The following is a 13664-nucleotide window of genomic DNA, read 5'->3' as shown; positions in this document are numbered from 1 at the left end:
AATTCCTCAGAAATATCAAGCTCCTAAAAGCCATAGAAAGATTGTACTATTGCTCCATATTAAAGAAGATGAAAGACATGTGGCAACTAACTGCAGTGTATGATCTTGGATTGGATCCTGAACCAGAATTTTTTTTCTTTCTTTCTTTCTTTCTTTTTTTTTTTTTTTTGCTATAAAAGACATTATTGGGACAACTGGAAAACTTTGAATAAAGTCTACAGATTAGGTGATAGTATTTGTTCAATATTAATTTCCATTTTTGATAATTATACTACGGTGAGAATGTCCTTGTTTGCAGGAATATACTGCTATATACTTATTTATGTTTAAGTCATGTATTTAGGTTTAACTCACTCTCAAATATTCAGAAAAAAAATTATGCACAGAGAGAGAGAGGTTAATCAAACAAAGCAAACACAGAAATGTTAATAATTGGGGAATGTGAGTCAAGGGTATATGGGAAGTTTTTATACTATTTTTCAACTTTCCTTATTTCATAAAATTAAAAACTATTATAACCTGTCAATATAAAGTGAAACCAGCCTGCACAGGTGTGCGTTTTTCTGCAGTTGTACTAGGGCAAGCACAGAAAGGGCTGAGCTGGATTTAATTAGAGTGGACTTTTACCAGGTGAATATGCTAAAGCAAGAGGGGAGCAAGGGAAATGAGTGTTCGTGCGTGTGTGGCAGTAATGATTGTCCTTGGAATCCCAACTAGGTAAGAGGTAACGTAAGGTTATAGGACTGTGAAAGAAAAGTGAATAATACCAGGATTAAAAGCTGGTAAATCTAGTTGGGGTTGAAGGATGGCTGGTAATAGCTACAATTAAGAGTTGTCAGCTCTATGTAAACAATGTGACAAGAAGAAGCTCATTCTGTTTCTCACCTGGCAAAATTCATAAAAATTTGGGTAAGTACATTAATTTTTTTAAGTTTTTATCTAAATTCCAGTTAGTTAACATACAGTGTAATATTAGTTTCAAGTGTACAATATGGTGATTCAACACTTCATACAACACCCGATACTCCTCACAATGGATAAGAACAGTCATTTTTTGTAAAGATTTTATTTATTTATTTGAGACAGAGAGAGAGAGAGAGCACGTGCACAAGCGGGGGTGAGGGGCAGAAGGAGAAGCAAACTCCCTGCTGAGCAGGGAGCTGATTAGGGATCTGAGCAGGGATCCCGATGCGGGGCTGGATCCCAGGACCCTGAGATCATGACCTGAGCCAAAGGCAGACGCTTAACCGACTGAGCCACCCAGATGCCCCAGAACATTATTTTTTTTTTAAAGAAAATAATCAGAGGTGATGAGTTGGAAAAATAAGATATGGTGCTTGTAATTGAGGTTATGGACAAGCTGCGGTTATAATGGTAAGTTCTCTGATATGAGCCTGAGTGGGTGGCTGCCTAGAGTAGACAAAATGATGGGGGTGAGGTCAAGGAATTAAAAAAACAGGGATTGGAGATATAATCTTAGTGGATATTGAAATCACAAAGTGCTATGGTCTGAATGTGTCCCCCCAAAATTTGTATGTTGAATCAATCCTAACCCCCAAAGGCGTTGGTAGCAGGAGGTGGGACCTTTGGGAGGTGGGGTATTTGGGAGGCTCTGCTCTCATGAATGGAATTAGTGCTCTTATAAAAGAGACTCCAGAGAGCTCCTTGCCCCTCCTACGCGTAAGGACACAGAGAGAAGGTGCCAGCTAAGAACCAGGAAGAGGGTGTCACCAAAGCACGACTCTGCTGGCACCTTGATCCTGGACGTCCCAGCCTCCAGAACTGTGAGAAGTGAACTTCTCTTCTGTTGTTTATAAGCCACCCGGTCTATGGTATTTTGTTATAACAACCCAAATGGACTAAAACACCAAGTATAAAAACAGCTGCATAGAGGAAAGTGACCATAAGCAAGGGACAAAAATCTTCAATAAAAAAAGGAACATGAATGAGTTGGTCCACAATTATAATAAAGACAGGTAGTCTGGGGCATTGTTTTCCTGTTTCTTTTTTTAAGATTTTATTTATTTATTTATTTATTGAAAATTTTATTTATTTGAGAGAGAGAGAGCATGAGAGGGGGGAGGGTCAGAGCGAGAAGCAGACTCCCTGCCGAGGGGGAGCAGACACCCCACAGGACTCCAGGACCACGACCTGAGCTGAAGGCAGTCGCCCAACCAACTGACCCACCCAGGTGCCCCAATTTTATTTATTTATTTGACAGAGAGAGGGAGTGAGAGCACAAGCAGGAGGAGTGGCAGGTGGAGGGAGAGGGAGAAGCAGGATCCCCTCTGATCAAGGAGCCCGATGCGGGACTCAATCCCAGGCCCCTGAGCTGAAGGCAGATGTTCAACTGACTGAGCCACCCAGGTGCCCCATGGGGCATTGTTTTCTCACACGAAATTCAAAGCTAGGGTTTTAGGGAAGAGTGAAGGAGAGGAGTCTGGAAGTAACAGGAGAAAAGGCAATCGCTTTCTCTGGGCCCAGACATGTTCCAGTTACTTACTATGCTGCAGGACACATCACCTAAAACCCAAGTAGCCGAAAACAGCAATAATCATTCATTATTTCTCATGGTTTCTGTGGGTCAAGGATTTGGGAGCAGCTCAGTTGGGCAGTTCAATCTCTCATGAGGTTGCCCTCATTAGCCATGTGGGGCCCCAGTCATCAAAAGGTCTGGTTGAAACTGGAGGATCCACTCTCAAGGTGTCTCATTTACATGACCAGCAACCCGGTGCTGACTGTTGCTTTGGGGCCTCAGTTCCTCTTCGCATGGGCCTCTCCAAGAGGCTGCTTTGAGCCCTCATAGTACGGCGGTGCCTTTCCTCAGAGCATGTTGATGCAAAAGACCAAGCCGAAAGTTGCAGTAGGAGTTACACACTGTCACATACACCACCTCCCATTGGGTTAAAGCTCCCACCAGTGGTGTGACAGTGTGGGAGAAAAAACAACTGCCACTTGAGAGGACTGCAGGGAAAGCAGTGTCCTCAGGGGAAAGCTACGTTTCAGTCACAGCAAAGTGAAGAGAAGTTCTAGAGGATTTTCGGGGAGTGGGTGGAAAAAACCTCTGAGAATTTAGAATATAGGGGATTTTGTTAATGTTTGATCTTGAATTCCACAGCACACCAATAAGGAATTTGAGAGTTGGAGATGCAGGGGATGGGGGAGAGGGCAAGAGGATGGATAGAGCTGCATGGTGATGAGAGTTTGGGGGTAGAGGGAGCTGGAAGCCTTGGATGTCTTGTACTGACTGACATAAATAAAATTATAGGGCATAACCAGGTTAGTCTTGATGGCTGTATCAATCTCCAGAGAAACAGAATCTATTTTATATATATACATAACCAACTACACAATCTGCTTTCTGCGGGCTGGAGATCCAGGAAAGTTGGCAGTACAGTTCTGAGACTATGAGAGCCAACAGAATCATCCCAGTCCAAGAGCAGAAGACTGGTATCTCAGCTCAAGCATTCCAGCAGAGAAAGCAAATTTTCCCTTCCTCTGACTTTTGTTCTATTCGGACCCTCAACAGATTGGATGCTGCCCACCCACATTAAGGAGGGCAAACTGCTTTACTCAGTATACAGATTCAAATGCTAGTCTCATTCTCAAACATCCTCACACAGACACACCCAGAAGTAATGTTTTGCCAGATATCTGGGCACCTTGTGATCCAGTCATATTGACACATAAAATTAACCATCACGATGTCTTTGAGGCAGATAGTTGTAGTGAAGATACGAGTGTTACCGAGATAGCTATGGGTATTGCCAGGAGCACATAGGGTCCTGGGACCACCTCTTCATTCCTTCTCATTGAGCTCCGTTGGCCAGGCCAAAAACAAAGTGAAAAAAGAAAGTACACTAGTTTTTGCCCCTTTATAAGTGAAATTTTCCTGAATTACAACTCTCTCCCTTAGATTTTATTATTAGAATTTTAAGAAGTTTACAAATTTCACTCTTTCAATTTTTTTTAAATGTTTAGTATGACTGACTTTAGCACAGATCCTTGGAAAAGACTGCTCTTATTTATTTTTTTTGAATTCAAGGTTTATTTCTATATATCAAGGGCTCATTACCCTGTGGCTATAAGATTGGTATTATTTACCATTATAAATTTGGTTTATCAAAAAGCCAAAAAAGTTTTTTTTAATTCTTTTTTTTAAATTCTATTTTATTATGTTATGTTAATCCCCATATATTACATCATTAGTTTTTGATGTAGTGTTCCATGATTCATTGTTTGCGTATAACACCCAGTGCTCCATTCAGTACGTGCCCTCCTTAATACCCACCACCAGGCGAACCCATCCCCCCGCCCCCCCTCCCCTCTAGGACCCTCAGTTTGTTTCTCAGAGTCCATAGTCCCTCATAAGACCATTCTTAATTTTTATCATTTTTTTTCTAGAGCTGCTAACCCATAAATGGTGAGTCAATGTATCTTGTACATATATATCTAATTGTGTTCCTTCCTGAAACCCAGCAAAACCCCAATAAGAGGAATTGTGGATAGGGAGAACAGGAGAGGACAAGAGCAAGGAAACTTCATAAGCTAGAAAGCAGTGGAACAAGGGGTAACTGATTTATAAAACTGAGAAAGCCAAGTCCTCCACTGATATTGGGGAAAACTGAGGACCAACCTAACTTATACCTCAGAATCCTGAAAAGGCTTGGAAATTGGCAACACCAGAGTACCCCAGGAACTGGTGATAAATAAGAAGGGGAGGAGGAGTAGAATGGTCGCTAAGATAAGGAAGACTACTGTCAAGGTTGTTTGAGAAGCAGTTATGTTTCTAGGTCGTCTCTGCACCTCCAGACTGCTGGCAACTGTGTGATTTTAAGATGTAGAATGTGTCAAAGCATTTACCACCCTACCTGAGAAAGAAGCTCCTGGAGAAACTGCACACTGAGAAACCAGTAAAGACAAAATGTGGGATACAAAAAAACGGGAAATGGAACCAGAAGAAGGGTAAAGAGAATCCCCAAGAGAAGCCTGAAGGCAGATCCCAGGATGGCAGCTGTTGAGCAGAGGTGGAAGGCAACCAGTTTCTCCTGGGGCAGTGTAGCTCGAGACAAACCGGTGGGCCCTGGCATCCCTAGGATCCTTATTGTCATCGGCCACCGCCTTCCTCCTCCTCCTTTTCTCTTTCTCCTTCGCCTGTAGCTGAGGACAGAATCCCCCCCACAGGCCATGCTCAGATTCTTTCCTGTACTTAGTTTGTAAAGTAGCTATTCTGCCTCCATGCTCGGCTGCTTCACTTTACAGGTTTCTGCTTTGACTTTCTCTTGAGGGCTGCAAGTAGCCAGGGGAGGTTTGGAAGCAGAAAACAGAGCCCTCCACTCTCTCTAGCCATGCTTTTTCTTCTTTTTTTAAAGATTTTATTCACTTATTTGGAGAGAGAGAGTGTGTGAGAGAGAGAGCACAAGCGGGGGCAAGGGAGGGGGAGAAGCAGACTCCCCATTGAGCAGGGAGCCCAACGCGGGGCTTGATCCCAGGACCCTGGGATCATGACCCGAGCCGAAGCCAGCTGAGCCACGCAGGAGCCCCTCTCTAGCCATACTTTTGCTAAATGTCTAGTATCTGGTCCAAGGGCCCAAACTATGGTGAACCTTATGCTTGCCAGGATGCTGGGAGGCCCTTGCCCACTGACCTCCCTAGAAAGGATTTCTATAAATGCTCAGGGAACCTGACGCCAAGTCATGACCCATAGGCTCTGTTGAGTCGATTTTCTCCTAGAACCGTTATCTGATAGTATCAGTGTCACCCTTCCTCCTACAGAAAGATTGCTGCTTGCTACTCACTTGCTGCTCAGCTGTTCTTTCCTTTTTTTTTTTTTTTAACTAAGGAATATATTATTTAGAGATACATATGTAGGTGGCAAATCTATAAAATTTTTAGAAGACTTCATTTATTTATTTGAGAGAGAGAGAGAAATTGAAAGAATGAGTGGGAGGAGAGGCAGAGGGAGAAGCAGGCTTCCTGCAGAGCAGGGAGCCCAACTCAGTACTCATTCCCCGGACCCCAGGATCATGACCTGAGCCAACGGCAGATGCCTAACTGACTGAGCCACCCAGGTGCCCAGCAAATCTATAAATTAAAAGAGGGCACTGATTAACACAAATGTCAGGGTAATGTTTATCTTTAAGGGAAGGGAGATGGATGCAATTGATGGAAGGACATGGAGGGTTTCTATGTTACTTAAATGTTCTATTTCTTAATCTGAGTGATGGATACATACATATTTATATTGTTAAATTGTCCATGTAAATATTACATGTTCTTCTGTATGCATGATTTATTTCATGGGATTTTTAAGTAACTAAAAATTAACAAAAATAAGGATCCTTTTATTTAAGTGTTGCTTATTGAATGTTAGATGGACAGAAAGTATTTGTTTTGATTTGAATGGTTTTTGTAAGATGCAAGTGGCTGGAATATATTTTTAACCAAATAGGGAAAAGCCAATAGAGAAGTTTAACAGAGAGCCAAAAGAAGTTTAAAGACCAAGAAAGGATAACATTTCCTGGGATAGTAGGAAGAGATCCACTGGATGAACAACTTTAGAGACTGGTCAAAGTGAAGAATACATGTGAAGTGGAAGCTAGTGTTGGGGTAAAAGAGAGAAGTGCAAACTGAGAGACTGGCTACGTCATTTGCTAAAGGTATTGGGTCTCTAGATTGCATTTCATTAAACTGTGAATTATTTAAATCCACCTGGAGCCACTTTCTGAAATGGGATGCCTTATATTAATTATCTAATGTAGCACTATAACTTACGATGTTAAATAAATAAACATACCTGAATTTGACCTGCCATCCCTCTCACCCTCTCCTATCCCTGTACCTTAACCACATCTACAACTTTGCAACCTTAGCATTGCTATTTTACATAGGAACACTTTGCTTTTACAAAGATATAAGCAAATGTTTTACACTATTGATAGTGTAATTAAATTTAGAGATCATCAAACATATTGAGACAATGTTTTCTTTCATATAACATTCTTCCTGAAAATTAGATGTATTTAGAAACTACATTATCCATTTTATTGAATCTAACAGGCCACAGGAGTATCATTTTTTAAAAATCTCTAGTGAGATCATTTGCAATTTAGCAGTTATAATTCATGACTAAGTGTTAATCCTGCCTACTAAAGATAAGAATAGAAACTGTGCTCATTGTGACTAGAACTTAATGATAAATGCATACAAATTGTAAAATAGGTAGTATTTTTTGTGTAGCTATGTTTTTTGGAAGCAGAGACTACTAATACCAGTGGGTAACTTACCTTGGAACACACAATGGTGCGTTTAAAAGTAAGTACAATCCCTTTGAAAATGGCATCTATGTGTGAGTCAGATCCTAGAACAGAAGAAAGACATAGCAGAAAAAGATGTGGACTTGAATTCTCAATTCCCTTGAAATGAAGGCTACAATATCTTTTTTTAAAAAAAGATTTTATTTATTTATTTGAGAGACAGAGGGAGAGTAAGAGTGAGAGGGAGAAGCAGACTCCCCCACTGAGCAGAGAGCCCGATGTGGGACTCCATCCAGGACCCTGAGATCATGACCTGAGCCAAAGGCAGATGCTTAACTGACTGAGCCCCAAAGGCTACAATTTCAAGACCTTCTTTTAGTGAAAACTTCTCAGAACAAGATGCTTGTCTGACCATATTCAACATGGCTGGAAAAATCAGAGTACATAGTCATTTCCACTCAGTGAGAATTCCTATGGAAGAGAAAATGGGGCAGAAGGAGGAAATGGAAGGTAATGTATTGAGTTCAGTTCCCCGGAAGTCCAAGTGTGAGAAGAATCATGTGAATGATTTCCTGAGGGGAGTGCTGCTCTGAAGAAATGCGTAAGGGAGTGAGGAAAGCAGGAAAGAAGAGGAGACACTGATGAGAGATGTTTAGCCTGATCCCACAGGGAGCTCTAGAGAATGCATGTTATCACAGACTTGTGTCTCCTTGAGGCAAGAGGATTGGTCTTTGATACCCTCATATTGGCTTGTGACCACCGGGTGTGGGGGCCCGGGGAGCACAGATACAGAGTCCTTAACCTTCTAGACATTGCCAGATGTGCTACCTCCTGTTGGTTGAGGGCAAGTTTCAGTACAAATGTGCTGTGAGTTCTTGGCTGCCAACCCTCAGTTGGTCTGGTAAAGGAACTAGGGCCAGTTTACCAGCTGGGACAACTACAAATAATATTTTTATTTGTGCTCTTTTTTCTTTCATCCTAACACCTCACCATTTACTTCAGGTACATATTTTAACTCTAGAACTTTTTTGGTAGTAGCCATTAATATGTTAAAAATAAAACTGGATTTTAATATTTAAACACCTTTTTATTTAGCATCTGGGTTCATTGTTATCTAATACTTTAAAAAAGCAAAATTAAAAAGTTAAATTACTTTTCATAAAAGCCACTGAAAGTCTTCAATCTAAATAACCAATCTAGATAACCAATCTAAATAAGTAGTTGGGTGTTTAAAGGAAAAGGTTTGAGTAAAATAAAAGTGGATTTAAATTCCGGCTCCAATGTCCACTAGCTGTGTGATTGTGTGCAAGTTTCTTCTATGCGCCTCATCTGCTTACCTGGGAAAAAAAGAGGAATAATAGTAACTCCTTAGAGTTGTTGTGAGGTTTAAAGAATACACGATAGAGTTCCATTTCTAGTTTTGGAAATAGGGTGGACCACATCATTGGACAAAGCTTCCCACTAGAAATAACTAAAAATACTTTGTAAAATATTTTCAGAAGTCTTCTGTAAATCATCAGAGATCTGACAAGATAGAGTTATCAGACCAATGTCTAAGGAACACAGAAAAATGAGTCAAGTAATGAAGATGCTTTTGCCCTGAACCTGGCCAAACTCTAAGGTTTCGTTTCCAAGGCCCAGTGAGGAGAATGACAGAAGACAAAATCCCAGTGTGGAGATTCTAATGGGAACCATCTTCCCACAAAGCAGGGAGTGAACTTGAAGAAAACCCATCCCATATTCTCACCTACAAGAAATTAGAAGGTAGTTGGGGAGCACATACCTGAAAGTTTGTAATTATAAACCAACCATTATTCTGCTTTGCAGACCATATGCACGCTCGTGAATATAAAACTTCAAGCTGTGAATTTAATATAAAGCCATCCTGGATGTCCTTTTTTCTAGAAGAATCTCAGCTAACAAGTATAGAAGGGATGATAAAATTGGATACCACAAGAATGAAATAATGAACCTAAACTTGTACTCTCCAATATAGTAACCACTGACCACAATTTGCTATTTAAAGATTCTATTTATTTACTTGAGAGAGAGAATGAGATAGAGAATGAGGGGGGGGGGGCAGAGGGAGAAGCAGACCCCCCGCCGAGCAGGGAGCCCGACGCGGGACTCGATCCCCGGACTCCAGGATCACGACCTGAGCCGAAGGCAGTCGCTTAACCGACTGAGCCACCCAGGCGCCCCACAATTTGCTATTTAAATTTAAATTAACTAAGGGGTGCCTGGTGGCTCAGTCCGTTAAGCATCTGACTCCTGATTTTGGCTCAGGTCATGATCTCAGGGTCATGGGATTGAGCCCCAAATCAGGCTCTGAGCTCAGCACAGAGCCTCCTTGAGATCCTCTCTCTCCCTCTCCCTTTGCTCCTCCCCCTGCTTACGCTCTCTAAATAAATAAATAAATAAAATCTTAAAAATAAATAAATTTAAATTAATTGATATTAGAATCAATTCCTCAGTCACACTATTACATTTCAATGCTCAATTGATCAACTATCATACTGACAGCACAGATTTAGAACATTTCTGTTAACTGAAAGTTCTACTGGGCAGTCTCAATCAAGGCAATAATCATCAATGGCTGCTAAGATCATTAGGTGAAATATAAGAATGCTAAAGTCAAGACTGGCTGACAACATGTAAACCCATGATCAGTTTTAATACACACTCACTCACACACACAGGATTTGTTTCAACACATATAGTCATCATAGGACTTGCATCCACAACCTAAAACAACTACAAGTCAGTAAGAAAAAGCAAGACAACTCAATTTTAAATAGGTAAAATATTTGAACAGGTATTTCATATATCCAGTAAACATAGGAATTGCCCTCAATCTCATTAAACATAAGAAAAAGACAAATTAAAACAATAAGATGCCACCACCCACCCACAGATGGATTAGATTACAGAGATTGACAATACCAAGTGTTGATGGAATGTAGAGAACTAGAATTCTCATTTGCTGTTAGGAGAGTATATTGGTAGAATCACTTGGAGAACTGTCAATATCTACTGAAGTTTTAATATAAGCATACCCTATGTCATAGGGCTTTCACTCCTTGGGCTATGCCCAAAATGTGTGTTCAAATGTATACCAATAGACATATAAAATAATACTCACAGCAATATTATTTGCAGTAGCCCCCAAATTGGACCAACTCAAATATTTATCATCAGCAAAACTGATAAATAATGGTATAGCAACACAATTGAATATATAGATGGATGAAAAGAAAATAACAACAAAATAATTGCTACCTGCAAAAACACGGATGCTTCTCACAAATAGAATTCAGAATGAAAGAAATCAGATAAAAGGGAAACATTCTAATAATTCCATTCATAAAAAATTCAAATGTAGGGCGCCTGGGTGGCTCAGATGGTTAAGCGTCTGCCTTCGGCTCAGGTCATGATCCCAGGGTCCTGGGATCGAGTCCCGCGTCGGGCTCTCTTCTCCTTGGGAGCCTGCTTCTCCCTCTGCCTCTCTCTCTCTCTGTCTCTCATGAATAAATAAATAAAATCTTTAAAAAAAAAATTCAAATGTAGGTGCCGTGTCTTTAGACCTCAGTATTGTGGTTACCTCCGAGGTGGGTTGGTGGCTTGGATGGTCTTGTGGGTGCCCCTAATGATCTAATTGTATGTCTGGTTGTTATTTACTTATGAATGGTCATTTGGTGAAAACTCAAGCTGTACTTTTCTGTTTGTATACTTTAATAAAAGAAGTTTATTTAAAAAGATACCATATATACTGACATGCATAAAGGAAGTGGATGAAGGAAGAAAATAAACGAATCCATGAGGAAGCAATTAGATCCAGAATTTGGGGTCAAGACAAATCAATGACATGAATAAAAAGGAGGTCCACTCTAAATTTAAAAAACTTAAGAGGCATAAGAACCAAATGTGATGTGTCAATCTTATCTGTATTCTGATTTGAAAAAAAAAATCCTAAGAATTTATTTAAAAACAATTGGGGAAATGTAAATACCATCTGTGTATTAGCTAATATTAAGAAATTATTTTTGTTAAGCATGATAATTGTGGTTATAGGGTTATGTAATTGTCAGTTATTATGGTTATGTAAAAAAAAAAGAAGAAGAAGAAGAAGAAAGAAAAGCCCTTACGTTTTGGAGATGGATTTTGAAATATTTAGCGGAGAAATTTCATGACAGGTATGGTTTGTTTCAAAATAGTTCAGCAAAAATAATAAATAAAATGTGGCAAAATATAAATAATTGTTCAACCTAGTTAACTGGCATCTTGAGTCTTTTTGTTGTTGTTGTTGTTTTTAACTTTATTTTTTTGTAATCTCCATCCCCAACATGGGGCTCGAACTCATGACCGTGAGATCCAGTGTTCTACTACCTGAGCCAGCCAGGCACCCCTGAGGTTTATTATACCATTATCTCCACTTTTCTGTATATTTGAAATTTTTCATGATAAAAATTTTGTAAGAATTAAGTCTTGTGGTTATATGGGGTTAGGGATGAGTTGGAGAGCAAAGGGATGGTAGGAGGGAAGGAGGTGTGGTTACAAAATGTCAATAGCAGGAATCCTTGTAGTGTTGGAACTCTTCATATCTTGACTAGTGGTAGATACCCGAACCTACATATGTGATCAAATTGCAGAGAACTAAATACACACACACACACACACACACCCAAAAAAAGCAACCTGGGGAAATCTGAATGAGACTGCTGAATTGTATCAATGCTATTATCCTGCTTATGATATTATACTACAGTTTTGCAAGATGTTACCACTGGAGGGGAACTGAATAAAGGGTACATGTTATTTCTGCATTATTTCTTACAAGTGCATGTAAATCTACAATTATCTAAAAGAAAGTTTAACTTAAAATTAAAATAAGAAATAAGTAAAAAAAAACAAAACAAAACAATGACATAGCCATGCAACATAACATTACCTGGCCTTTATAAACAATGACATACATAGAAGTTTATGCAGACAAATGGTTAGCTCTCCAACATGTATTATTAAGTAAAAAAGAAACCAGATATATAATAACATGTGTCTTACCCTTCTGAGGGTTTTTAAGTATGTATTTGTGTATATGGGAAATTTCCAGAAGTATAAACAAAAAAAATAGTTGCTTTTGTGAAGTATACCTATGCTAGGGTTTGGGTTTTTTTTGTTTGTTTGGTTTTTGTTTTTTTCATTTTTAAAATTTTGTTGTGGTAGGGTGCCTGGGTGGCTCAGTTGGTTAAGTGACTGCCTTCGGCTCAGGTCATGATCCCAGGGTCCTGGGATCGAGTCCCACATCAGGCTCCCCCTGCTCTGTGGGGAGCCTGCTTCTCCCTCTGCCTTGGCCTGCCACTCCCCCTGCTTGTGCTCTCTCTGTCAAATAAATAAATAAAATCTTAAAAAAAAAAATTTTGTTGTGGTAAAATACACATAACATAAAACTTAACATTTTAGCTATTTTTTTTACTTTTTGTTTTTAATGTAAGCTCTACACCCAGAATGGGACTGAACTCACAACCCTGAGATCAAGAGTCAGATATTCTACCAAATGAGCCAGCCAGATACCCCTTAACATTTTAACTATTTTTATTTTTTATTTTTTTATTAGTACTATTTCTAAATATACAATTTAGTGGCATTAAGTACATTCACATTGTTGTAATTAATTATGGTTATTAATATTTGTATGTCTTCTTTGGAGAAATGTCTGTTCATGTCTTCTGCCCATTTCTTGATTGGACTATTCTTTGGGTGTTGAGTTTGATAAGTTCTTCATAGATTTTAGATACTAGTCCTTTATCTGATATGTCATTTGCAAATATCTTCTCCCATTCTGTCGGTTGTCTTTTGGTTTCCTTTGCTGTGCAGCTTTTTATCTTGATGAAGTCCCAATAGTTCATTTCTGCCCTTGCTTCCCTTGCCTTTGGAGATGTGTCTAGCAAGAAGTTGCTGCGGCGGAGGTCGAAGACGTCGCTGCCTGTGTTTTCCTCTAGGATTTTTTTTTTTTAAGATTTTATTTATTTATTTGACAGAGAGAGAGAGAGAGAGCAGGAACACAAGCGGGGGTGTGGGAGAGAGAGTAGGCTTCCCGTGGAACGGGGAGCCCGGTGCGGGGGCTCGATCCCAGGACGCCGCGATCATGACCTGAGCCGAAGGCAAACGCTTACCGACTGAGCCACCCAGGCGCCCCTCTCCTCTAGGATTTTGATGGATTCCTGTCTCACATTTAGGTCTTTCATCCATTCTGAGTCTATTTTTGTATATGGTGTAAGGAAATGGTCTAATTTCATTCTTCTGCCTGTGGCTCTCTAATTTTCCCAACACCATTTGTTTAAGAGACTGTCTTTTTTCCATTGGATATTCTTTCCTGCTTTGTCGGAAGATTTACATACCATGTTTTAT

Source organism: Neomonachus schauinslandi, chromosome 1 (assembly GCF_002201575.2).
Source record: "Neomonachus schauinslandi chromosome 1, ASM220157v2, whole genome shotgun sequence".
NCBI lineage: Eukaryota > Metazoa > Chordata > Mammalia > Carnivora > Phocidae > Neomonachus > Neomonachus schauinslandi.
This window is presented reverse-complemented; position numbering follows the sequence as displayed.